The sequence below is a fragment of the Arachis hypogaea genome, chromosome 20, assembly GCF_003086295.3.
Source record: "Arachis hypogaea cultivar Tifrunner chromosome 20, arahy.Tifrunner.gnm2.J5K5, whole genome shotgun sequence".
In the NCBI taxonomy this organism is placed as follows: domain Eukaryota; kingdom Viridiplantae; phylum Streptophyta; class Magnoliopsida; order Fabales; family Fabaceae; genus Arachis; species Arachis hypogaea.
In genome coordinates, this window is record NC_092055.1 from 79,036,770 (window position 1) to 79,063,232 (window position 26,463).

The window sequence follows — 26,463 nt, forward strand, 5'->3', positions numbered from 1 at the left end:
GAGAGAGTAGATGGAGAAGTTACGAAGAAAGAGTGAAAGAAGAGAAGCCGTTTCCTGAGTGTAAAGTTCAAAAATAAAGAAGTTAAGGGAAACGGGGCAATTAATGCCAAATTAATTGGGGTATTAAACCCTCGCACGTTCCCAAGAACAAAGCACTGATATAAAAGCGCGTGCTTTTAAAGGAAAACGTTCCACATTCAAAAAGGTTCTACAAAAGAAGTCGACAAAATGCTCGAGTTCGGCTTCACCCGAAAAGGATCGAAGTCCTAAACCTAAGACTCGACCTCCAAAAGAAAGACGGAGCTCAAGCAGGGGCACTGTTCATACCCTGGGTAGAGCTATCCGACCCAGGATGATCGGTGACAAAGCGACCGACCTCTTCAGGTCAGACTATCCGACCTCTTCTCAAAAGAGCTTGGCCAAATCGACAGGAAAGCCCAAAAAAGGGCCCAACTCAAGGAATATGACCCAGATCCAAAGGCAGTCCAAGCCTATAATGATAAGAGCGGTTCCATTGAAGATAAGCTAACCTCACCAGAAGATAAGATAAGATAAGATAACCAACTTATCTAAAAAGGTCACTCTACAACCATTATAAATACACTGGAGTACTGACGTCGGGATTTTTGCCAGTAAAGAATGTCATAAAAACAGTCGCATTGTAGATGTAGTCTCTAAACCGACAGAAATCCCTTCGTACAAACGTTTTGGTTGTCACAAGTAACAAACCCCTTTGAAATTGATAACCGAGTATTCAAACCTCGGGTCGTCTTCTCAAGGAATTGCAGGGAGGTGTTCTTATTATTGGTTATGAGTCTTGTAAATTGGGGGTTTTTAATGTATGAGATAAAAAGCAACAATAGTAAATGGCAGAGGAAATAAAATAATAGCAATAAAAATAAACTCTTGGTAAGGTATTAGAAATTGGAAATCCAGACTCAGTTATCTTGAGTTACTAATTTCTTAACCAAAGCCAAGAATGTAGAAAGCTAAATTAATATCACGAATATCTGGAATACCTCAGATAAAATACATTCAAAGTAGTAAAATCTAACATGGAAAAGTTCATAAGCCAATTGGGCAACATAAATCAAATACAAATAAAAGCATGAGAGTATCTGAAAGTAAAAGAGAAATAAAAAGTAAAAGGAATTTTAAACCTGGATCGAGAGTTACTCCTAAAACTAAGAGAAATCCTAAATCCTAATCCTAAGAGAGAGGAGAGAACCTCTCTCTCTAAAAACTACATCTACTCCTAAAATTATGAATTATGAAAGCTTGTTTTATGAATGGATGTATTCCTCCACTTTATAGCCTCTAATCTGTGTTTTCTGGGCCGCAAACTGGGTCGAAAACAGGCCAGAATTCGCTGGTTTTGAATTTTGCCATGCTGGTTTTTCGTCACTCCGACGCAGCCGCATGGATCACGTGGTCGCGTCGCCTAGCTTCAGGGAAACTATATTATATTATATCAAATCGAAGCCCCGGACGTTAGCTTTCCAATGCAATTGGAACTGCGTCATTTGGACCTCTGTAGCTAAAGTTATAGCCGTTTGAGTGCGAAGAGGTCAGGCTAGACAGCTTAGCAATTTCTCCAACTTATTGTATTCCTTCCACTTTTGCATGCTTCCTTTCCATCCTCCAAGTCATTCCTGCCCTATAATATCTGAAAACACTTAACACACATATCAAGGCATCTAATGGTGATAAGAGAGGATTAATAATAAGCAAATATAAGATCAAAGAAGCATGTTTTCAATCAAAGCACATAACTAGGAAGGCAAATGTAAAACCATGCAAATAGTATGAATAAGTGGGTAAAGAGTAGATAAAAACCACTCAATTGAGCACAAGATAAACCATAAAATAGTGGTTTATCAACCTCCCCACACTTAAACACTAGCATGTCCTCATGCTAAGCTCAAGAGAAACTATAAAGAAATGAAGAGGAATGGTAGAATGCATGAAATGCAACCCATCTATATGAATGCAACTACATGCAAAAAAAATGTTTGTACCTACTTGGTTAAAAGTAAATAAGCTCTTCAAGACAAACATAAACCAGATTTTACTAATTCAAATCATACAATAAAAAGCAAGTAAACTTGTAAGAAGACAGCTCATGAAAGTAGGGAACATAGAATCAAGCATTGAACCTTCACTGGTAGTGTGTATCACTCTAATCTCTCAAGTGTATAGGGTTATTCACTCTACTCTTCTCTAGTCATGCTTTCTAATCCTTGTTCTTCATCTAACCAATCAACAATATTTAATATACCAATGCAAACGTCATGAGGTCTTTTTCAAGGTTGTAATGGGGCTAAGGTAAGGGTAAAGGTATATATATGGCTAAGTGAGCTTTATAAATTGAATCTTTAATTAACCTAAGCTCTCACCTAATATACATATACTCTATATACTTTTAAATTCATGCTTAGCTACCCATAATTCCCACTTTTGTATAATTCCCATACTCATGTACCAAATTTTCTTTAATTTTTATCACATGTGCATTGATCTTTTATTAAACTTAATATTTGGGGTAATTTTGTCCCCTTATTTATTTATTTATATTATATATATTTTTTTTCTTTTTCTCTCTTTATTTTTTTTTCGTAGAGAAATAAACATAACTTATCAATGCACATGGATTTTCCTATTATTTTTCTATTTTGGTTTTTCATGAGTAGGTTCCCAAATTCCTAATATTCAAATAAATTAAAAACATGTTACATTCCCTTATCAACCCATGTTTCTAAAATTTTCCCACACTTATTTGCTACACAATCTCTATCTTAAGCTAACCAAAGATTCAATTGGGATAATTAATTTGTTTTCCGCTTAAGGCTAGTGATGTGGTTATAGAACAGAAGGGGATTAAAAGCTCAAGGGGCTAACAAAGGTGATGTAAAAGGTAGGCTTATTTGGGGTAAGTGAGTTGATAATCAAATATGGCCTCAATCATACGCAAGCATGTAAATATACTAAACAAAGGACATATAGACTGGAACAAAATACAGATTACAATCATAGAGAAGGAAACACACAGGAATAAAATATTTATGGTTAAATAATGTAACCATGTAAATAAGCTCAAAGTCTCACAGGTTGTGTGTTCTTTGGCTCAAAAACCATGTTCCAAATACAACTTCAAATAAGTTTAACACAAAAATTTTGGTTTTAAATTAGTGAAAATTTTAAAAAAATAGGATCTTAAGAAGAAACTTATTATTTTAACCAAGCAGTAACTAAATGCAAAAATCAAATAAACATGCAATTAAATATGCAAATGCAGCAATTAACAAGGAAAATAAAATATTGGTGTTTGAGACAGGAAAATACTAACCCATGGAGATCGGTATCGACCTCCCCACACTTAAAGATTGCACCGTCCTCGGTGCATGCTAAGATGTGCAAGTTGATGGGGGTTGTGGTTCCTCAGCTGGGGCTCTTTTTGTTCCTTTCCTTGCTCTTGATTTGGGAATGGCTTTCTCTTTTCCTTTCTTGGTGGCCATCCTGAAAAAGGGAAGAGAAAGTAAATTAAATTCAAAGAGATATATATAGCAAGGAAGACAATGGAAAAGGTGGTGATGGATGCACATTAAGATATAACTGACATTATCACATGCTCGCGAGTACATGTGAAAAGCCAACAATGGAAAATAGCTAGTGCATGTAAAGACAAGTGAATGCAAGGTGTTTATTGGCATGCCGGCAAAGGGCATGAGTAGCATAGACCAATCAATACTTTGTAACAAACCATCACGTTTGTATTGACAATTAATTTCAATTAATACAATAGTAAAGGGAGTTTATGAAAAGCAAGCATTCAGAGTAGTAGGATAAAAGATACTGAAAAGCAGTGCACAATGCCATACGGGCGTTTTCACAAACACATAGCATCCATGTTAAATAATCTAATGAAAATAATAAATTGAACATGCAAGCAACCCTTTAAAAATAAATATATATAATTGTCAAATAATTCCTCTAATAATCCACAAGTAAAATATAGAAATAATGACCCAAATAAATTTCTAACACCAATGAAAATAATGCAATAAATGAAAGTATGTAAATAAACTAAAATAAAATAAAAAGAAAAATAAGAGAGATGAGAAGGGAAAGAAGATAAGAAAGAAAGAAGAAAGAAATAAGAAAAGATAAGAAAAATAAGGATTAGAGAAGAAAAGATAAGAAATTTGGCTAATCCGGATAATCTGTGTGCCGCTTGTGATGCGGACGCGTGAGTGACGCGGTCGCGTGGTGCGCAAGAAGGTCAGGTGACGCGGATGCTTGGGGCACGCGTTCGCGTGGGAGGGCTTGGGCTTCCAGCACGAGTCCAGCCCAACTCCAGCATAACTTTCGGCCATGCACCCTTTTGACGTCGATTTTCAGGTCACGCGGCCGCGTGGGTGACGCGGTCGCGTGGGAGGCCAAAGTTCCCATGGGACGCGGACGCATCGGCGACGCGGTCGCGTGGGGTGATTTGTGCCATTGGCACGCCTCCAGCGCTGCTTCTGCGAAACTCTCTGTTCATATTAATATTATCTCTCATCTCCTTGCGACGCGGACGCGTCGCTGATGCGGTCGCGTCGCGTGCTCGCTTTTTTTTTTTTTAATCTGAAAAGATGCAGAATGCAGTGTTAATATGAATGTGATGCAAAACTCCAGGTTCAATATAATAAAATAAAATGAAACTCAAAAACAAATAAAACTAAATAAAAATGAAAAAGGAACAATCATACCATGGTGGGTTGTCTCCCACCTAGCACTTTTAGTTAAAGTCCTTAAGTTGGACATTTGATGAGCTTCCTGTTATGGTGGCTTATGCTTGTATTCATCCAGGAATCTCCACCAATGTTTGTATCTCCAGTAACCTCCGGGGTCCCAAACTAGGCGCAGAAAGCCTTCAAGTAAGTTAAAGCAAGTAACTAGGCCCCAAGAGTGGTGATTGATAGAATGGATTCTGGGGTCCCAGACCTTGCCTTTGCACCCGTCTTTTGGTTGAGCAATATTGTTCCATCCGGGTGGCAAGCAGTCTGAATTCTCACGTAAGCGGCCAAACAACTTCCTAGACCCATTCAGTTGAGCTCTACACCAACCTTTGCATTTAAACTTTGAGCACACAACCATGTTGAACCTTGCTTGACAATTCTTATCACTGGCCATCTTCCTCTTACTCTTAATTCCACAAAGAGCTCTAAGTTGACCATCTGTCTCCAGTAGCCCATATTCAAGTGGGATTAGAAAGCTATGGGATATGAATTTTACCCACTTGAATGTTGTGAAGGATGATGGCAACTTAGGGGGAGGGGTTTTTAATGAAATTGCAAGTTCCACTCCCTTGTGCTCTTCTCTGATAATTACCACCTCTTTGCAAGCTTCTTCAATTTCAACCTCTTCCTCTTGGTATCTTTCTTCCAATTCAATCTTCTCTTTATTGCTTTCCAAGGGCATGGGAGGTTGTGCTTCTTCTTCTTGAATCTCCATCTCTTGATCAACCTCTTCCAAGTCTTCAACTGTGATATGCCTTAGAGGTTGTACACCCTCCTTAGCATCAATTTCAAACGTCTTGGAAGGGGGTTCTATGACTGGACTTTCCCATGGAGGTTCTGCATCTCCTAAGTCTTCAACCACTTCTTCTTCTTCTTGAACAATGACAGCTTCTTCTACTTGTTCTAGTACGAATTCATTCCATGTCTTGTCCACTGGAGCCTCTAGTATCTCCTTCATGCTACGCCCTTCATGAAATTTTCCACATGGGGCTGTGGTTGACCCTTGTATAATTGAGCGTCTAGAAGCCCATTGAATTAATACTTGCTCCAGTTGTTGAATGGTTGTTTGAAATTTAATTACTGTTTCCCTTAGGCGATCCTCTGCTTCTCGGGTTGCCGGACTTGGACATGATACAAAAGAAAGTGGTGGTGGTTGGGAGTGATTGGATTGGAATTGGGGTGGTTCTATGTATGGTTCATATGGCTCATAAGGTGATTGGTATGGTGGTTGAGGGTTAGGGTCATATGGAGGTAAATGGCGGAAAGGGGCTTGTGAGTGTGGTGGTCCAAAGTCATGTTGAGGAAAGGGTTCATAGGCATATGGGGGTGGTTGTTGATAGTCCATTGGAGGTGGTTCTTGCCATGAGGGTTGATTAAATCCTTGTGGCTCCTCCCATCTTTGATTGTTCCGACCTTGATGCCTGTTCTCATTGTAATTTCTTCTTCCTGCAACATAATTGTAACCAGACTCATAGCCAAAGGGGTGAGAGTTCATAGTAGCAAAATAAAAATTAAAAATAAAAATAAAAACAAATTTAAATTAAAAGGTTATTTAAATTTTGAATTTGAAAATTAAATTTTTAAATTTGAATTTTAAATTTTTGAAATTTGAATTTTTGAAATTTGAATTTTGAAATTTGATTTTTGAAATAAGATAAGATAAGAAAAAATAAAAATCTGAATTTTTTTTTCGAAAAAAATAATAAAAAATATTTTTGAATTTAATGTGGAAAGAGAAAAACAATAAAATGACACCAAATTTTAAATTTTTAGATCAAAACAAAAAAAAAACAACTAAGAACAGCTTGAAGGTCAAGATGAACGCAAAGAACAACTTGAAGATCAAGATGAACACTAAGAACAAATTTTTGAAATTTTTTTTTTATAAAAACCAATAACCTCTTAATTTATGAAAAAGCAAAAATAAAAACAAATAAACAAGCAAAAAATCAAAAAATATTTACAATAACCAATAATAAGGCACACGTTTGCAATTCCCTGGCAACGGCGCCATTTTGACGTCGGGATTTTTGCCAGTAAAGAATGTCATAAAAATAGTCGCGTTGTAGATATAGTCTCTAAACCGACAGAAATCCCTTCGTACAAACGTTTTGGTTGTCACAAGTAACAAACCCCTTTGAAATTGATAACCGAGTATTCAATTGCAGAGGAAATAAAATAATAGTAATAAAAATAAACTCTTGGCAAGGTATTAGAAATTGGAAGTCCAAACTCAGTTATCTTGAGTTACTAATTTCTTAACCAAAGCCAAGAATGTAGAAAGCTAAATTAAAATCACGAATATCTGGAATACCTCAGATAAAATACATTCAAAGTAGTAAAATCTAACATGGAAAAGTTCATAAGCCAATTGGGCAACATAAATCAAATACAAATAAAAGCATGAGAGTATCTGAAAGTAAAAGAGAAATAAAAAGTAAAAGAAATATTAAACCTAGATCGAGAGTTACTCCTAAAACTAAGAGAAATCCTAAATCCTAATCCTAAGAGAGAGGAGAGAACCTCTCTCTCTAAAAACTACATCTACTCCTAAAATTATGAATTATGAAAGCTTGTTTTATGAATGGATGTATTCCCCCACTTTATATCCTCTAATATGTGTTTTCTGGGCCGCAAACTGGGTCGAAAACAGTCCAGAATTCGCTGGTTTCAAATTTTGCCACGCTGGTTTTTCGTCCCTGCGATGCGGCCGCATGGATCACGCGGTCGCGTTGCCTAGCGTCAGGGAAACTATATCATATTATATATCAAATCGAAGCCCCGGACGTTAGCTTTCAACGCAACTGGAACTGCATCATTTGTACCTCTGTAGCTAAAGTTATAGCCGTTTGAGTGCGAAGAGGTCAGGATGGACAGCTTAGCAATTTCTCCAACTTATTGTATTCCTTCCACTTTTGCATGCTTCCTTTCCATCCTCCAAGTCATTCCTGCCCTATAATATCTGAAAACACTTAACACACATATCAAGGCATCTAATGGTGATAAGAGAGGATTAATAATAAGCAAATATAAGATCAAAGAAGCATGTTTTCAATCAAAGCACATAACTAGGAAGGCAAAAGTAAAACCATGCAAATAGTATGAATAAGTGGGTAAAGAGTAGATAAAAACCACTCAATTGAGCACAAGATAAACCATAAAATAGTGGTTTATCAAGCACCCAGGTATAACTCATACTCTGATTCTACTAAAAACCTGCTTAATACTGTGCTAACTTAAGCATCAGAGTCTCCTGCAGGTACCACCCACCCTCCGGTGGCTAAGGATCAGCAGTGCAGCAAGTCCAACAAGTCGGACACAACAGCTCCGGCTGGCACCAGCCAGCCGGACACGCCATCTCCGACCAGTACAGAAGATCTCATCCGAGATCGACCTCCTGTTTCAGGTAACCCTCAGAACAGCTAGCTTGCAACGTTAATGAGAAAAGTGATTGCCATAATGCCTTCGTGAGCCGTCGTAGCCCACGTTAGTTGCCGCGTTAACTATGTTAACGTGGAAGCTAACATGGAAGAGAAGTAGAACTCCAACGTTAGTGGTAAAAGTAAGTGCCACTAACGTTACAAAAGGGGCAATTGGCCACGTTAAGAGCCACGTTAACTTAGTTAACGTGAGCTCTAACGTGGAAGAAGAAGATGATGCCAACGTTAGTGACACTCACCTTTGTCACTAACGTTGGACTAAGCCCATATTGGCTACGTTAAAAGCCACGTTAACCTAGTTAACGTGGACTCTAACGTAGAGGGAGCAAGAATCACCAACGTTAGTGACACTCAACTTTGTCACTAATGTTGGATTGAGCCACTATGACCCACGTTAGTTGCCACGTTAATTACATTAACGTGGAAGCTAACGTGGAGAAGAGGGATGATGAGCCAACATTAGTGACACTCACCTTTGTCACTAACGTTGGAGATGGCTATCAATACCACGTTAGAAGTCACGTTAACATAGTTAACGTGAACTCTAATGTGGGAAGTAGGGGCGTTCTGAAGCGTTAGTGACAAAGGTAAGTGTCACTAACGCTCTTGAAGATTTGGCAAGCCTACGTTAAAGGCCACGTTAACTATTCTAACGTGAACTATAATATAGGGAGAAAGGGGTACTCTCAATATTATTGAAAAAGGTAAACCCCAGTAACGTTTGCGAAGGGCCAAGGGTCAACGTTAGTGGTCATGTTAGTGCCACTAACGTTGAAGTTAACGTGGACCACTTTGGGTTAGGAACGTTAGTGAAAAAGGTGATTGTCACTAACGTTCTCAACCCCACATTTTCAGTTAACGTTAACACCACTAACGCCCTAAGCAAAAGTCCCTGCCTACTTCACACTTTCTCTGCAAGTAAAGTTGAGCCCACTGAAGAAGATAACTGCTTCAACTCAAGATCCAAAGGCCCATATCCAAGACTTGAAGAGCCAACTAGAAGATCAGAAGAGTAGTATAAATAGGGAGAGCTTTGAACTAGAAAAGAGGAGCTTTTGGCATTATTAGAATTACTCTCTGTATTTTACTTTCTCTACACTTCCAGTTTAACTTTCAGAATGTACTCTCCATCTTTGCTTTCCATTCCCAGAGCTATGAACAACTAAACCCCTTTCATTGGGTTAGGGAGCTCTGTTGTAATTTGATGGATCAATAATAGTTTTCATTATTCTTCTTCTTTCTTTTCTCTTGATTTTACTAGAAAGCTTTCAATCTTCATCCAATTGAGTAGTTATCTTGGAAAAGAAGCTATTCATACTTGGATCTCTTCTGAACCTTGGAAAAGGAATGAAGAAATCATGCTAGAAATGCTTTCTCATGTTGGACCAAATTGCGATTTGGACGGATATGGTGACATATAATTCTCCCAATACTTTGATTTGGAAATACATGTGGTATAATCAGTGACCACACATCATCTCTTCTCATGAGCAATTAGACCAAAGAATTGGCTATTGATTTGGTTTGAGAGATTGAATTACCAAGGAATTGGAATTCAATCACTTAAGATTGCCAAGGAGATAAATGAATGCATTGATTGAGGAAGAGATGAAAATGAACTTGATCCGGAGAATGCAACATCTCCTAAGCCCAATGAATTCTCCATTTCTGATCTTACCCATTCTCTTTACTTTATGCCATTTACTTTCATGCTAAACTTTCCTTCGCCATTTAAGATTCTGCAATTTACTTCCCGTCATTTATTTTCTGCTATTTACTTTTCCGCCATTTAATTTCCTGCAATTCTCAACTCACTTTCTGCTTAGCTCAACTAGAACATTCTTCCAATTAAAGTTGCTTGACCAATCAATCCCTGTGGGATTCGACCTCACTCTACTGTGAGTTTTTACTTGACGACAATTCGGTATACTTGCCGAAGGAAATTTGTTGAGAGACAAGTTTCCGTGCATCAGACTAGGACTTGTGACTCAAGTTAGTTACTCTCACTTGACTTTCCTCCATTGTTAGGGGGTTAACTAAGTGAAGCAATAATTAATTCTTATCATAATTGAAGGAAACTATAATGATGGAACTTCCAATGCTTACCCTTAGCCAAGGCTTTTATCTCAATTAATTGTTGATTCCTTTGCTAGCTTGAATTCTTGCACCAACTCTCAAAATCATAAAAGCCTTCCTAATAAATGATGCACATTCTAAGGAAATTCCTAGGGAGAACGACCCGGGATCAATACTCTCGGTCATAGATTTTAGAATTGTTTGATGCGGTATTTGCATGTTGGTTAGACTATACTCACGATCGGATTCACTACTAGTTTCTAACTGGCACAAGAATATTTCTGTTCATCAAAATGGCGCCGTTGCCAGGGATTTGCTTATGTGTGCCATTCTATTGGTTAGTGTGAATATGTTAATATGTGAATATTTTCATTTCTCTCTTGATTGATTGTTTGCTTGATTGTTAGTTCGGATAAGTCTTTGCTTAGATACCAATTGATTTCATGAGTTTCTTATCTCCTTCATTGTATGACTTGTTCACTACCAAATTCGAGCTTAGCACCCTTTGATTCGGAAATTGAAAGAACTTTGCTTCATATTAGGCAAGTGATAAACCACTATTTTATGGTTTATCTTGTGCTCAATTGAGTGGATTTTATCAATCTTTCATACACTTATTCATATGATTTGCATGAGTTTACGTTTTCCTTCCTGATTTTGTGCTATGATTGAAAACATGCTTCTTTGGACCTATATTTGCTAATATTAATCTTGTCTTATTACCATTCAATGCCTTGATGTGTGTGTTAAGTGTTTTCAGAGACTACAGGGTAGGAATGGCTTAGAGGATGGAAAGGAAGAATGCAAAAGTGGAAGGAATACAAGAAGTAGAAAAAATTGCTAAGCTGTCCAGCCTGACCTCTTCGTATTCAAACAGTCATAACTTAAGCTACAGAGGTCCAAATGACGCGGTTCCAGTTGCGTTGGAAGGATAACATCCGGAGATTCGCAACGATATATAATTTGCCATAGCTGCCCCGAAGCCAGGCGACACGAACGCGTGGATCACGTGGACACGTGACCTGGCAGAAACGCAATACACGCAAACGCGTGGACGACGCTTCCGCGTCACTTTCCCGTGACCTGTCCGTAACTGAATACGCTGGGGGCAATTTCTGGGCTGTTTTTGACCCATTTTTCAGCCCAGAAAATACAGATTAGAAGCTATAGAGTGGGAGAATGCATCCATTCATAGAGAGGTTTTCAATTATTCACTTTGCATAATTTAGATGTAGTTTTTAGAGAGAGAGGTTCTCTCCTCTCTCTTAGGTTTTAGAATTAGGATTCCTCTTAAAGGATTTAGGATTTCAGCTTCCTCTCAGGTTCAATATTCCTTTTATATTTTTATTTATTCTAATGCTTTTATTCGTATCTGACTCATGTTACCAATTTGGTTTATGAATTCTTCGTATTTAGATTTGAATGTTTTATTTAATATAAATTGAGGTATTTCAGATTTGACCTTGCTTTGCATTATTTATATGAATGCTTTTAATTTAATTTAGATTTTTCCCTTTTGGCTTTGGTTGATTAATTGGTAACTCTTGAGTTGTCAAAGTCATCGTGATTGATAATTGTTATTTCTGCTAATTGAATTGAATTCCGATAACTCTAGTCTTTCCTTAGGAGTTGGCTAGGACTTGAGGATCTAACTAATTAGTCCACTTGACTTTTCTTTACTTTAGTAAAGGTTAACTAAGTGGGATTAAAACTCAATTCTCATCACTATTGATAAGGACAACTAGGATAGGAGTTCTAATTTTCATACCGTGCCAAGAGTTTTATTAGTTATTAATTTATTAATTCCTACAATTTATTTTCCATGTTCAAACCTTTTCAAAACCCAAAAATACTATTTTCCATAACCAATAATAAATCATACCTCCCTGCAATTCCTTGAGAAGACGACCCGAGGTTTAAATACTTCGGTTATCAATTGGGTTTGCTTAAGTGACAAACAAAACTTTTGTACGAAAGGATTTTCTATTGGTTTAGGAGGTATACTTACAACGCGATTATATTTGTGAATTTCTTTACCGATAGGAAATCCGATCGTCAACATGGCGCCGTTGTCGGGGAATTGCAAACGTGTGCCTTATTATTGGTTATTGTAAATATTTACTTTTTGCTTATTTATTTGTTTTTATTTTTGTTTTTATTTTTGCTTTTTCGTAAATTAAGAGGTTATTGCTCTTTATTTTAAATTGATTTATTTTCGAAAAAAAATTTCAGATTTTTAATTTTAAATTTTTTTATCTTATCTTATCTTAGTTTTAAATTTCAAAATTCAATTTTTTTTTCAAAAAAAAATCATATCTTTTTCAAAAATATTATCTTATCTTATTTCAAATTTAAATTTCAAATTTCAAATTTCAAAATTCAAATTTCAAAATTTAAAATTCAAATTTTAAAATTCAATTTTCAAATTTCAAATCTTTTCTCTTATTTATTTTATTTTATTTTATTTTCCTTTGCTTGTTTATTTATTTTTATTTTTAATTTTTATTAGTTACTATGAGTTCTCACCCCCGGCGCTTTGAGTTTGGTTCCATTGTTGTTGCAAGGAATGGAAATTATAACAGGAACATGCATCAAGGTCAAAATAATCAGAGATGGAAGGAGCCACAAGGATCTGATCAACCCTTCCGGCAGCAACACCTTCCACAATACCACAGACAAAGACCATCCTACAATGCATGCCAAAACAATTGTTATGGTGGACCCTTTCGCAACAACCAACACCCACCTAACTGCTATAGTCAAGAGCCATTCCGAGGTGCATACCAAGACGATAGATATGGTGGACCCCCATCATATACCTATGACCTACCTCCTCAATATAGTTTTGAACCACCATACTCACAAGCCCCTTACAAGCAAACACCTCCAGACGACCCTAACCCATATCCACCCCAACTTTAATCCAATTACTCCCCAGAACCACCACCTCAATATTCACCATCTCCATATCCTTATCAAGAAGAACCACCTCCGTATTATGAGCCCTCTCTCCTAACCAATGAACCCTCATATCCACCCCAATCTCCAATGGATGACACCCTTCGTGTTCTTCTTCAAGGACAAGCGAAGATGCAAAGGGGTATACTGGAACTCGCGACTGCCTTAACCGAGGTAGTAAATCGATTAGCTTCCCAACATCTGAGCACTCAAAGTACTCCCATGGCTGCATGTGGAGAATCAAAAGAAGAACGCAGCATAAAGGAGACACTAGAAACTTCGGTGGACAATGAGGAACATGGCTTTGTATTGGAACAAGTGGAGGAAACCATAATAGTTGTAGAGGAAGAAGTGGTTGAAGACTTAGGAGATGCAGAACCTCCATGGGAAACTCAAGCCATAGGGCCCCCTTCTAAGACGTTTGCAATTGATGTTGAGGAGGGTGTACAACCTCCAAAGCATATCATGATTGAAGACTTTGAAGGGGATGATCAAGAGATGGACTCAATCATTAATGAATCCTTATCTACATTTGAATCCTCTCCCATTGGACTTGACATGGAGATTAAAGAAGAAGAAGCACAGCCTCCCATGCCCTTGGTGAGCAATGAAGAAGAGATTGAATTGGAAGAAAGCTACCAAGAGGAAGAGGTTGATATTGAAGAAACTTGCAAAGAGGTGGAAGTTGTCAAAGAAGAGCACAAGGGAGTGGAGCTTGCAAATTCGTTAGAAATACCTCCCCCTAAGTTGCCATCATCCTTCACAACATTCAAGTGAGTAAAATTCATATCCCTTAGCTTTCTAATTCCACTTGAATATGGGCTACTGGAGACGGATGGTCAACTTAGAGCTCTTTGTGGCATTAAGAGTAAGAGGAAGATGGTTAGTGGTTGGAGTTGTCAAGCAAGGTTCAACATGGTTGTGTGCTCAAAGTTTAAATGCAAGGGTTGGTGTAAAGCTCAACTGAATGGGTCTACGAAGTTGTTTGGCCGCTTTAGTGAGAATTCAGATTGCTTGCTACCCAGATGGAATCATAATGATCAACAAGAAGACGGGTGCAAAAGCAAGGTTTGGGACCCCAGAATTCATTCAAAAAATTAATACTCTTGGGGCCTTGTCACTTGCTTTGACTTGCTTGAAGGCTTTATACGCCTAGTTTGGGACCCCGAAGGTTACTGGAAGTACAAACATTTGTGGAGATTCCTTGATGAGTTCAAGCACAAGCCGCCATGACAAAGGACTCCCCAAATGTCCAACTTAAGGACTTTAACTAAAAGTGCTAGGTAGGAGATAACCCACCATGGTATGATCGTTCCTTTTTCAATTTTAATTTTATTTCGTTTTGTTTGTTTTTAATTTTTATTTTACTTCATTGAACCTAGAATTATTCATAACATCCACATTAGCATTGCATTTTGCATTCTACAAAAAAAACAAAAAAACACGCACGCGACGCGGCAGCATCGCTGACGCGTCCGCGTCACCAGTGCGTTTTGAAGAAAAGAGAATTAAATAGAGAGTCACGCGGGAGCGTGGCTGGAGGCGTGCCTTTGGCACAAATTGATCCACGCGACCGCGTCATGTGGGAAAAATGCCTCCCATGCATCCGCGTCACCCACGCAAATGCGTGGCCCTGTGAAATCGACGTAAAGAGGTGTATGGCAGCAAGTTGTGATGGAGTGGGGCTGGAACCATGCTAGAAGCACAAGCCCTACCACGCGAATGCGTGCCTCACGCGTTCGCGTCATTTTTAAAAGAAAGGCCATTCACGCGATCGCGTCAATCACGCAATCGTGTCAATCACGCGATCGCGTCACCCAGATTTTTGGCAATATGCATTTACAAAAGAGAGTTGCGCGAACGCGAGGCTGCACTCGCGCCAATCGCATAAATCAGGCCACGCGATCGCGTGACCCACGCGTCCGCGTCACCTGACCTTATCGCGCACCACACGACCGCGTCGCCTGCACCACACAGCTTATCCAAATCATCGCCAAAAATCTTATCTTTTCTTCCCCAATCCTAATTTTTCCTCCCTCCTTTCTTACTTACTTCTTCTTCCTTTCTTTCCCTTCTCATTCTTCTTATCTATCATTTTATTTTACTTAATTTAATTGCATATTTCATTCATTTAATCTTAATTTTGTGCATATTTTTTACTTTCTTTTCTAAATTCATTATTTTTCCTTTGGTGTTAAAATTTTCTTATTTAACTGTTGCATCTTCTCTTGAATTATTTTGGGTGCTTAGTGACTTGTGTTATTCTGGTTAGGTAATATTATTTAAATCAATGCCAATATTTTATACCTGTATTACTTTTGCATTGACATGAATTTATATTATCTTTCCTTACCCACTCTCTTCCCCATTGTTACAAATTTTACACTCTTGATTTGCCATGGACTTCTACTGTTTTCTCACTTGCATGTTGTAGCTACCAAGTAATTGAGACCCTTATTATCTGGCATTAACACCCATATTTTATTAATTTTCTATCTTTATTTTGGGTCACTTTTCTTCTTTTTCCTCTTCTTTCAAGATGGCCACTACAAAGGGAGAGGAAAAGCTTCTTAATGGGAAGACAAATAAGTCCACCTGCACAATCTTTGGAGAAAAGTATCAGTTAGAGCAGCCCGTCCACTTGTACATCTTAGCATGCACCGAGGACGGTGCAACCTGTAAGTGTGGGGAGGTCGATACCGATCTCCATGGGTTAGTTATTCTCTTCTCAACACCAATGTCTTATTTTCTTCATTAGTTCATTGTTGCATTGCATAATAGATTGCATGTGTAGTTGATTGTTTGCATTTAAATACTACTTGGTTGAAAAATAATAAGTTTCTTTCTAGGACGCTATTTTTGAAAAAAAAAAATTCACTAATTTAAATAAAAAAAATTTAAAATTTTCTATGTGTTAAATTTGTTTGAAGTTGTATTTGGAACATGGTTTTTGAGCCAAAGAACACACAACCTGTGAGATTTTGAGATTAATTACATGGTTACATTAGTTAACCATAAATATTTTATTCTTGTGTGTTTTCTTCTCTATAATTGCAATCTTTACTTTGTTCCACTCTATATGTCCATTATTTAGTGTATTTACATGCTTGCATATGATTGAGGCCATTACTTGTTTTCACTCACTTATCCCAAATAAGCCTACCCTTTTATTTCACCCTTTTTAGCTACTTTGAGCTTTTTAATCCCCTTCTGTTTTATAACCACATTACTAGCCTTAAGCAGAAAAATAAATTAAAAATCCCAAGTTGAATCCTTGGTGAGCTTAAGATAGATATTGTGTATAATTTAAGTATGGAGAATTTTATGGGAACATGGGATGATAAAAAAAAGGAGAATTAAATTGAATAAGTTATTTGAAAATTTGGGAAGCATGCTCATGTGAAATCAAAATAATTAAATTACCATGTGCATTAAAAAAAAATTTAAGTAATTAAATAAGGGGATAAAATATATATATATATATTACCCCAAATGAAAAATAAAGAGGATCAATGCACATGGGACAAAATTCGAAAATAAGTTTGATACATGAGCATGTAATACAAAAAGTGGAAAAAATTTGGGTAGCTAGGTAATGCATTTTAAATTATATAAAGTATGTATATGTTAGGTGAGATCTTAGACTAATCAAGGATTCACTTTGTTAGCTCACTTATTCTTATATATATATATCTTTACCTTTACCTCAGCCCCATTACAACCCTGAAAAGACCTCATGATGTTTGCATTGGTATGCTAAATATTTGTTGATTTGTTAGATGAAGAACAAGGTTTAGAAAGCATGACTAGGGAAGAATAGAGTGATTGACCCTAGACACTTGAGAGTTAGAGTGCATATACACTACTAGTGAGGGTTCAATGCTTGATTCTATGTTCGCTGCTTTCATGAGCTATCTTCTTACAAAGTTTACTCGTCTTTTATTGTATGATTTAAATTAGTGGAATCTGATTTATCTTTGTCTTGAAAAGCTTATTTACTTTTAACCAAGTAGATAGAAACATTTTGTATGTAGTTGCATTCACATAGATAGGTTGCATTTCATACATTCTATCATTCCTCTTCACTCCTTTATAGCTTCTCCTGAGCTTAGCATGAGGACATGGTAATGTTTAAGTGTGGGGAGGTTGATAAACCACTATTTTATGGTTTATCTTGTGCTCAATTGAGTGGATTTTATCAATCTTTCATACACTTATTCATATGATTTGCATGAGTTTACGTTTTCCTTCCTGATTTTGTGCTATGATTGAAAACATGCTTCTTTGGACCTATATTTGCTAATATTAATCTTCTCTTATTACCATTTGATGCCTTGATATGTGTGTTAAGTGTTTTCAGAGATTACAGGGCAGGAATGGCTTAGAGGATGGAAAGGAAGCATGCAAAAGTGGAAGGAATACAAGAAGTTGAAGAAATTGCTAAGCTGTCCATCCTGACCTCTTCGCATTCAAATAGTCATAACTTGAGCTACAGAGGTCCAAATGATGCGGTTCCAGTTGCGTTGGAAAGCTAATATCCGTGGCTTCACAACGATATATAATTTACCATATCGCGCTGAAGCCAGGCAATGCAAACTCGTGGATCATGCGGACGCGTGACCTGGCAGAAACGCAATCCATGCAAACGCGTGGACGATGCTTCTGCGTCACTTTCCCGCGACCTGTACGTACTAGAATATGCTGGGGGAGATTTCTGGGCTGTTTTTGACCCAGTTTTCGGCCCAAAAAACACAGGTTAGAGGCTATAAAGTGGGAGAATGCATCCATTCATAGAGAGGTCTTCAATTATTCACTTTTCATAATTTAGATGTAGTTTTTAGAGAGAGGTTCTCTCCTCTCTCTTAGGTTTTAGGATTAGGATTCCTCTTAAAGGATTTAGGATTTCAACTTCCTCTCAGGTTCAATATTCCTTTTATATTTTTATTTATTCTAATACTTTTATTCGTATTTGACTCATGTTACCAATTTGGTTTATGAATTCTTCGTATTTAGATTTGAATGTTTTATTTAATATAAATTGAGGTATTTTAGATTTGACTTTGCTTTGCTTTATTTATATGAATGCTTTTAATTTAATTTAGATTTTTTCCTTTTGGCTTTGGTTGATTAATTGGTAACTCTTGAGTTGTCAAACTCATCGTGATTGATAATTGTTATTTCTGCTAGTTGAATTGAATTCTGATAACTCTAGTCTTTCCTTAGGAGTTGGTTAGGACTTGAGGATCTAACTAATTAGTCCACTTGACTTTTCTTTGCTTTAGTAAAGGTTAACTAAGTGGGATTAAAACTCAATTCTCATCACTATTGATAAGGACAGCTAGGATAGGACTTCTAATTTTCATACCGTGCCAAGAGTTTTATTAGTTATTAAGTTATTAATTCCTGTAATTTATTTTCCTTGTTCAAACCTTTTCAAAACCCAAAAATATTATTTTCCATAACCAGTAATAAATCATACCTCCCTGCAATTCCTTGAGAAGATGACCCGAGGTTTAAATACCTCGGTTATCAATTCGGTTTGCTTAAGTGACAAACAAAACTTTTGTACGAAAGGATTTTCTGTTGGTTTAGGAGCTATACTTACAACGCGATAATATTTGTGAATTTCTTTACCGATAGGAAATCTGATCGTCAGCAAGCTCGGAGGCGGTTAGTCTTTGAGGAAGGTGAAAAGGTTTTTACCAATTCACCAACCATATCGTCGTCATCCAACGAAGGCACTAATTACTCTTCCGTTGATACTACTAATAATTCTTCTTTTGATCTAGGTTTTGACAACATGGCCGCTCCAAGGAAGCGGGTGTTCCAGATTTTGTTCTCCAACCTCTACATGTGCTTCATCCTAACTTGAATGCAAGCTTTGAACTCAAGACCGCTCTCATCAATCTCTTGCCAAAGTTCCATGGACTTCCCGCACAAGATCCAATTAGGCACCTCAAGGACTTTCATGGTGTACGCTCGACTACTAGGCGGGAAGGATCCGATGAAGTGGCTATATGGTGGTTTGCTTTCCCTTTCTCTCTTGAGGGAAGAGCCAAAGAGTGGTTCTATACCTTACCTAGTGATGTTGTGTCTGATTGGGATTTGCTTAGAAGAGAATTCCTTGATAAGTTCATGCCCGTGGAAATGACGGACAAGCTAAGGAAGGAGATCTCATGTATTGTACAAGGCGAGATGGAAACTTTGTATGAATATTGGGAACGGTTTCGCAAACTCCTTGATTCATGTCCCAACCACATGATTGACACTCAAGTCTTGCATAGCTATGTGTGCCAAGGCATGAGGGAGTAAGATAAGAATTTGTTGGATGCTTCAAGCAACGGTTCTTTCTCAAAGTATAGGATGGCGGAGGAGTAATGGCAACTCATTACCGACTTGGCTGAGTCCACTCAACATGCTAGACGGAGAGTCAACCGTCCAAAGGCCGTGAATGAAGTTTTCTCTAGTGGTGAGACCGCTACCTGATGAGCGGATAATTTATACGCTTTTTGACATTGTTTTTAGTATGTTTTTAGTATGATCTAGTTACTTTTAGGGATGTTTTCATTAGTTTTTATGTTAAATTCACATTTCTAGACTTTACTGTGAGTTTTTGTGTTTTTCTATGATTTCAGGTATTTTCTGGCTTAAATTAAGGGACTTGAGCAGAAATCAGATTTAGAGGTTGAAGAAGGACTGCTGATGCTGTTGGATTCTGACATCCCTGCACTCAAAGTAGATTTTCCGGAGCTACAGAACTCGAAATGGCGCGCTTCTAATTGCATTGGAAAGTAGACATCCAGGGCTTTCCAGCAATATATAATAGTCCATGCTTTGGCCAAGAATAGATGACGCAAACTGGCGTTCAACGCCAGCTCTCTGCCCAATTCTGGCGTCCAGCGCCAGAAAAGGATCCAAAACCAGAGTTGAACGCCAGAAATGGATCAAAACCTGGCGTTCAACTCCACAAATGGCTCTGCACGTGGAAAGTTAAAGCTCAGCCCAAGCACACACCAAGTGGGCCCCGGAAGTGAATTTATGCATCAATTACTTACTCATGTAAACCCTAGTGACTAGTTTATTATAAATAGGACCTTTTACTATTGTATTAGACATCTTTGGATTATCTTTTGATCGATTGATCACGTTTTGGGGGCTGGCCATCTCGGCCATGCCTGGACCTTTCACTTATGTATTTTCACGGTAGAGTTTCTACACTCCATAGATTAAGGTGTGGAGCTCTGCTGTTCCTCAAAGATTAATGCAAAGTACTACTGTTTTCTATTCAATTCATCTTGTTTCGCTTCTAAGATATTCATTCGCACTTCAATCTGAATGTGATGAACGTGACAATCATCATCATTCCCTATGAACGCGTGCCTGACAACCACTTCCGTTCTACCTTCGACTGAATGAGTATCTCTTAGATCTCTTAATCAGAATCTTCGTGGTGTAAGCAAGAATGATGGCGGCATTCAAGAGAATCCAGAAAGTCTAAACCTTGTCTGTGGTATTCCGAGTAGGATTCAATGAATGAATGACTGTGACGAGCTCCAAACTCGCGATTGCGGGGTGTTAGTGACAGACGCAAGAGGATAGTAAATCCTATTCCAGCCTGATCGAGAACCGACAGATGAATAGTCGTGCCGTGACAGAGTGCGTTGACCATTTTCACTGAGAGGATAAGATGAAGCCATTGACAAGGGTGATGCCTCCAGACGATTAGCCGTGCCGTGACAGGGCATTGGATCATTTTCCCGAGAGATGACCGAAAGTAGCCATTGACAGTGGTGATGTATCACATAAAGCCAGTCTTGGAAAGGAGTAAGACTGATTGGATGAAGATAGCAGGAAAGCAGAGGTTCAGAGGAACGAAAGCATCTCCATTCTCTTATCTGAAATTCTCACCAATGAATTACATAAGTATTTCTATCCCTATTCTATTTATTATTATTCGAAAACACCATTATCAATTTATATCTGCCTAACTAAGATTTGCAAGGTGACTATAGCTTGCTTCATACCAACAATCTCCGTGGGATTCGACCCTTACTCACGTAAGGTATTACTTGGACGACCCAGTGCACTTGCTGGTCAGTTACACGGAGTTGTGAACCGTGGTTTTGGCATCATGTTTTTGGCACCATTTCCAGGGAAAGAAAGAGCAATGAACTTTACATAACTAAAGTGTAATCACAATTCCGCGTACCACTACCCTTACTAAGACCTTGTGTAAGATGACAAGCCTTCTAAAGCAACTGGAAGTGAATCAACAACAACCTCCATCTCAACAACAACTTCCATCCCAACAACATCCTTCTCCTCAAAACCAACAATGTCAATAATTGGTCCCCCAAAGAGTGTGTGGCATTTGCTCATGCTACTCCCACTACACGGACGAATGTCCAAGTCTCCAAGAAGATAACAGTCTAGCGGCTACCCACAACTTTTGTGATCGCTCCTACTATGAACGTGCTAATCAAGGATACCATAACCAAGGGAGCAATTATAACCAAGGGTGCCCCCAACAAGGAGGCAACTATAACCAAGGGCATAATAACTCTAATCAAGGATGGAGGGATAACTCTAACCAAAGTTGGCGGGACAATTATCAACAAGGAGGAAGGGACAATGGAGGCAACCAAAGGTGGAACAACAACACTCCACAAAACCGCTATTCACAAAATCCTCCAACCCAACAACCGAATCAAGGAAGGAACTGTCAAACCTACATACCACCTCATAGACAACCACTTCCACCCAACTAACCCCAAGCACCACAAATTACCTATCCTTTCACATCTCCAAATCAAGATGACACACTCCGGTCCTTACTCCAAGGACAAAAAGAACTCCAAAACACACTCAACTCAAGTCTTAATGGTCTCACTTCCACTCTCCAAGCCCAAGGGTGGCATCAATGCCGTAACCTTGAGGTCCGGAACGCAATTGAAGGAAAGGGATTCAAAGGCACCTAGTGTAACAACGCTGTTTTTCGAGTACGCGAGATCTTTTCTGAAGGCACAGATATCTCTGGAAAATCAGTAAGGGGAACACCTCTTATATATCATAAAGTATCTCAATCATCATTTTCATTATGTCATCCTTAAGCTAGAACCTCTTCTGAGGCAAGCTCAATAACGCAATCGCAAAGAACCTTGTTTTTGAACCGTATCGGTTAGGAGTTTTGATTCTGTTTTTCGTAAATAGTCTTAGTTTGACAAACCGGACTCGATTCATGAGAGAAGAGAGATAATAGGATAATATTATCATTATATTAGTATTAGAAGATGCTTGAATGATATTATAAGGTTACCTGGTCTGTTTTAGTTAAAAACAGAAAATCGGTTTAACCGGGTTCACAGTTTACTGGTGCAGCTTAGCACCAGCACTCTCTGATGAATTTAGCAATGCTAAGGCCTCATTATACATTTTCTATTCTCATAATAAATATGTTACTAGTTTCATTTACGCTAGTAGCTCAGAAAATAATTTTTAGAGATGTTTTTACAAGTGTTCCGATACATCTAGTTTTAGTAGTTATACACCTGAGATATTTTAATATTATTTTAACCCACCTCCAAGCCAACCAATCACAACTCACCTTACACCCCCAAGACACTCCAAGGCTGGTCATTTACTCCCTTTGGCCGAAATTGAAAGGAGAGAAAAGAGAGAAAACTTCTTGAACACTTAATCTTCAAAGCTTGATTTCTTCTGAACCAAAACTCAAATCAAAACTCCGATTTCACCAAAATGATCCTCTCTTCTTCTCTACATAATCATGTAACTTATCAAGGCTGGAAATAAGGTGAGATGGCTGTTCCTTTCCCCTTTCAATTCGGTTTTCAAGGAAACATGCTTAAACATGTGTTTTCTTGATGTTCTTCCTTAGATCTCTTGCTTAGCTTGACTTGTGGGCCAAAGATCTTTGATTTCCTGCACGTTTAAGGTGAGGATAACCTTCCTAAGATGCTGCTGAAGTTTGTTTAGTTGATGGTTTAGAGTTTTAAAGTTATTCTTTATGTGTTTTAGGAGGAAAAAGTGCTTTAAGAACACTTCAAAGAGTAACCGGATTTGGAGTAGCAAATCAAGGTAGGGTGTCACGAAACTAATCTTGATTATTTGTGTTTGAGATGTGTGAATGTTGTATGATTTGGCTGTGCTAAAAATTGGTTGCATATATGATTGATTCTTGGTGAAAATTTGGTGAAATTTTGATGAAATTTGATGAAATTCAAGCTTTAAAGTTCATGTTCTTGGGCAGCTGGAAAAATGAAACCCTAAGCTTAAATTGAGGTTCAATTTATGTTGAAATCATGTAGAAAAGATGGGGTTTTAGTGGCTGCAATTTTATTTTGAATTATGGTAAAAATCGGTTGCTGAAAAGACTGAAAAACGGGTAAAAACAGAGAAAGAATATGAAGAATTTATGAAGAATTAATTTTCGAAAAAGGGGTAATTTTAAAAAGGGGTAATTTTCGAAAAATTAATGATAAAATAATAAATAATAATAAAATATTAAATAATAGTATTTAATTAAAAATAATATTTTAATAAAAATAATAAAATAATACGGAAAAGGCAGTTTTCTGTAAAAGCTTTAGAAAGACAACTTTAAGCACAGAATCTCATAATTACTTTCATAAAACACTTAGGGAGTGGTAAAAACATATTAGTGAGGCAAAGATAAATGAAAGATAAAAAGTTAAAGAAAAGATAAAAAATCCAAAGAAAAGTCTGTAAAGTTTTAATGACAGAAAAAGAGACAGAGACTAGTGAATGAACTAGGGCAACATAGTTAGTCCTGGAATTGCGAATAGGGTTAGGTATTATATGAAAAGTTAAACTATTTCAGTATAGACTTAATGAACCTATACTTGGGACAGACTAACTATTCATACCGAAATTTACATAAGCTTTAAATACATACGTTAAACAGAGAAATCAGAACAGAGTAAAGAAACACAGAGAACAGACTAACCAGAGCGGAATAAAGGGATATAGAGAAAAGAGTAACCAGAGCAAAGTAAAAAGACAAAGAGAAACGAGTAATGTGATAAAGAGAAATGGTTTGAGTTACGATGTTGTAAAAGTAAAAGCTGTAAAGTTTGTATAGCATGATTGAACAGAGAAAGAAAGAGGTACTGCATAAGAATGTGAAAGTGATGATGATAATGAGAATGATTATGTGATGATCTGCTGCGTGAAGGCAGTCAGATAGATAGTGGAACGACCACTGAGAGTGCTTTCCTGGGATACTTAGCTATAATGCTATTCTGTAAGTCAGAGGACTCTTACAGAGGTATCGAGAACACACGACTAGCATATACTCCTGTAAGTCAAAGGACTCTTACACTGAGAGCGTGTGTATGCTCCTGTAAGTCAAAGGACTCTTACAGAGAGTGTATTGGGCAGATATAAGTTAACTAGCTCCGCCATGCAAGTCAAAGGACTCTTGCAGTGGGTTGCTAGTGCCGCCCTGCAAGTCAAAGGACTCTTGCAGTGGTTTGCCTCACAAGTCAAAGGACTCTTGCGAGGGGCATTGCCAACAGGGAAGCCTTACCTGGTCAGAGGACTCCGAGTAACGTCGGGAGTGGGTATGTAACCGACAAATGAGCTCATTACCTGCGCTAGGGCTAGACATGCATCATACTTGGTAGTGCATTTCCTTTGTTATGATTGTGGTATGAATGTATGTTTTCCTTGTTTGTATTCTATTCTCTGTGTCTGTTTTGTATTTTCTTATATCCTTCTGTTTGTGTTCTGCTATCTGTTTTCTCTATCTTCTCTATTTATCTGTATCTTCTATTTACTGTTTGTTTTGTATTCTGCTATTTACCTGCTAAATAACACGGAATTAATGAACTTAACTAATAACCCTGACCCTACTAAGAACTCCCCAGTTCTTACCCCTTCTCTCTCCCTTCCCCCTTCAGATGGAAGCATGAGTACCCTTCCGTAGTTCACTGACGATCGTTCACAAAAAGGATTTCACTCTAAATAGTCTTCTGAGTCTAGAGTGAACTCTGTTACCTGTTTATATGTATATACTATGAGGCCAGCCAACGTCTGTACCCAGCTTTTCTACAAACTTTAGCCTAAGTCCTCCGTACGATGTTGCTGTTATGTGGCCACTCGATGAAGTACCTGAGAGACGCTCTTTGATGGCATATGATCGTGCAGAGGAGTAGCAGATAATGTTCTACCTTTTGGTGACGTTCCACCTGACTTGGGTTTTGAAGACTTAGAGCGTACTTTCCCTCGCTTTAGTAGTTTAGAGGGAATAGGTGAGTATAGAGTCTAGACTAGACTGGGTGCCAGCTTAGGGACTTCTTGAACAGGTCAGGGCCTGGGATATTGTATGTATATATATGTATATAGTTATTATCTTGCTATATCTAGGGGTGTTCTAACTAACAGTCTATATTCTAATAAAGGCTGAATCACCGAATGTTGTCAACTACTTGTGATGTATTTATGTGTGGTTGTTTATAACTATTTTATCTGTTATTATTTGTGAATTGATTATAAATGATTCTGTTTATTAATTCAAACGTTTTCAAAAAAAAAAGTACCTCGCTAACTAACTACGCTTTTAACAACGAATCAGGCTCATATAATAAATAATAGATAATAATTAGGATGACAAATTGGTAGCACTCAGTTCCTGGTATGTCCTAGGCATACTGAAATTGGGTCATTACACCTAGTCCAATGAAAGTCGCTCAAGAGGAAGATGGAGTTGAGATAGAAGAAATTGAAGAAGAGGAGGAGTCACATGTAATAGTTGAAGATGAAGACCCTCTACCAAGGAGTGAAGTCCCTAGAAAAAAGCAAATCTTAGAGGAAGTGGCTCAAGCAATCCCATTTCCTACATTGGCAAGAAAGGCTAAGAAGCATGTGGAACTTGACCCAATGATGGTAAAGATGTTCACGAAAGTGGGGGTAACTATCCCCTTCTTTGATGCTATACATCAAGTGCCTAAATACGCAAAATTTCTTAAAGATTTGTGTATGAATAAAGATAGAATTCATGAGTTGGAAACCATTCCTTTGAGTAGTTCCATTTTGGTTTTGATGGGATCCATTCCGGAAAAGTGTGTTGATCCGGGTCTTTGTTTAGTTTCTCGTGTCATTGATGGAGTCCAATTAATTGATTGTATGTGCGACCTTGGTGCATGCGTTAACATTATGCCTCTTTCCGTTTA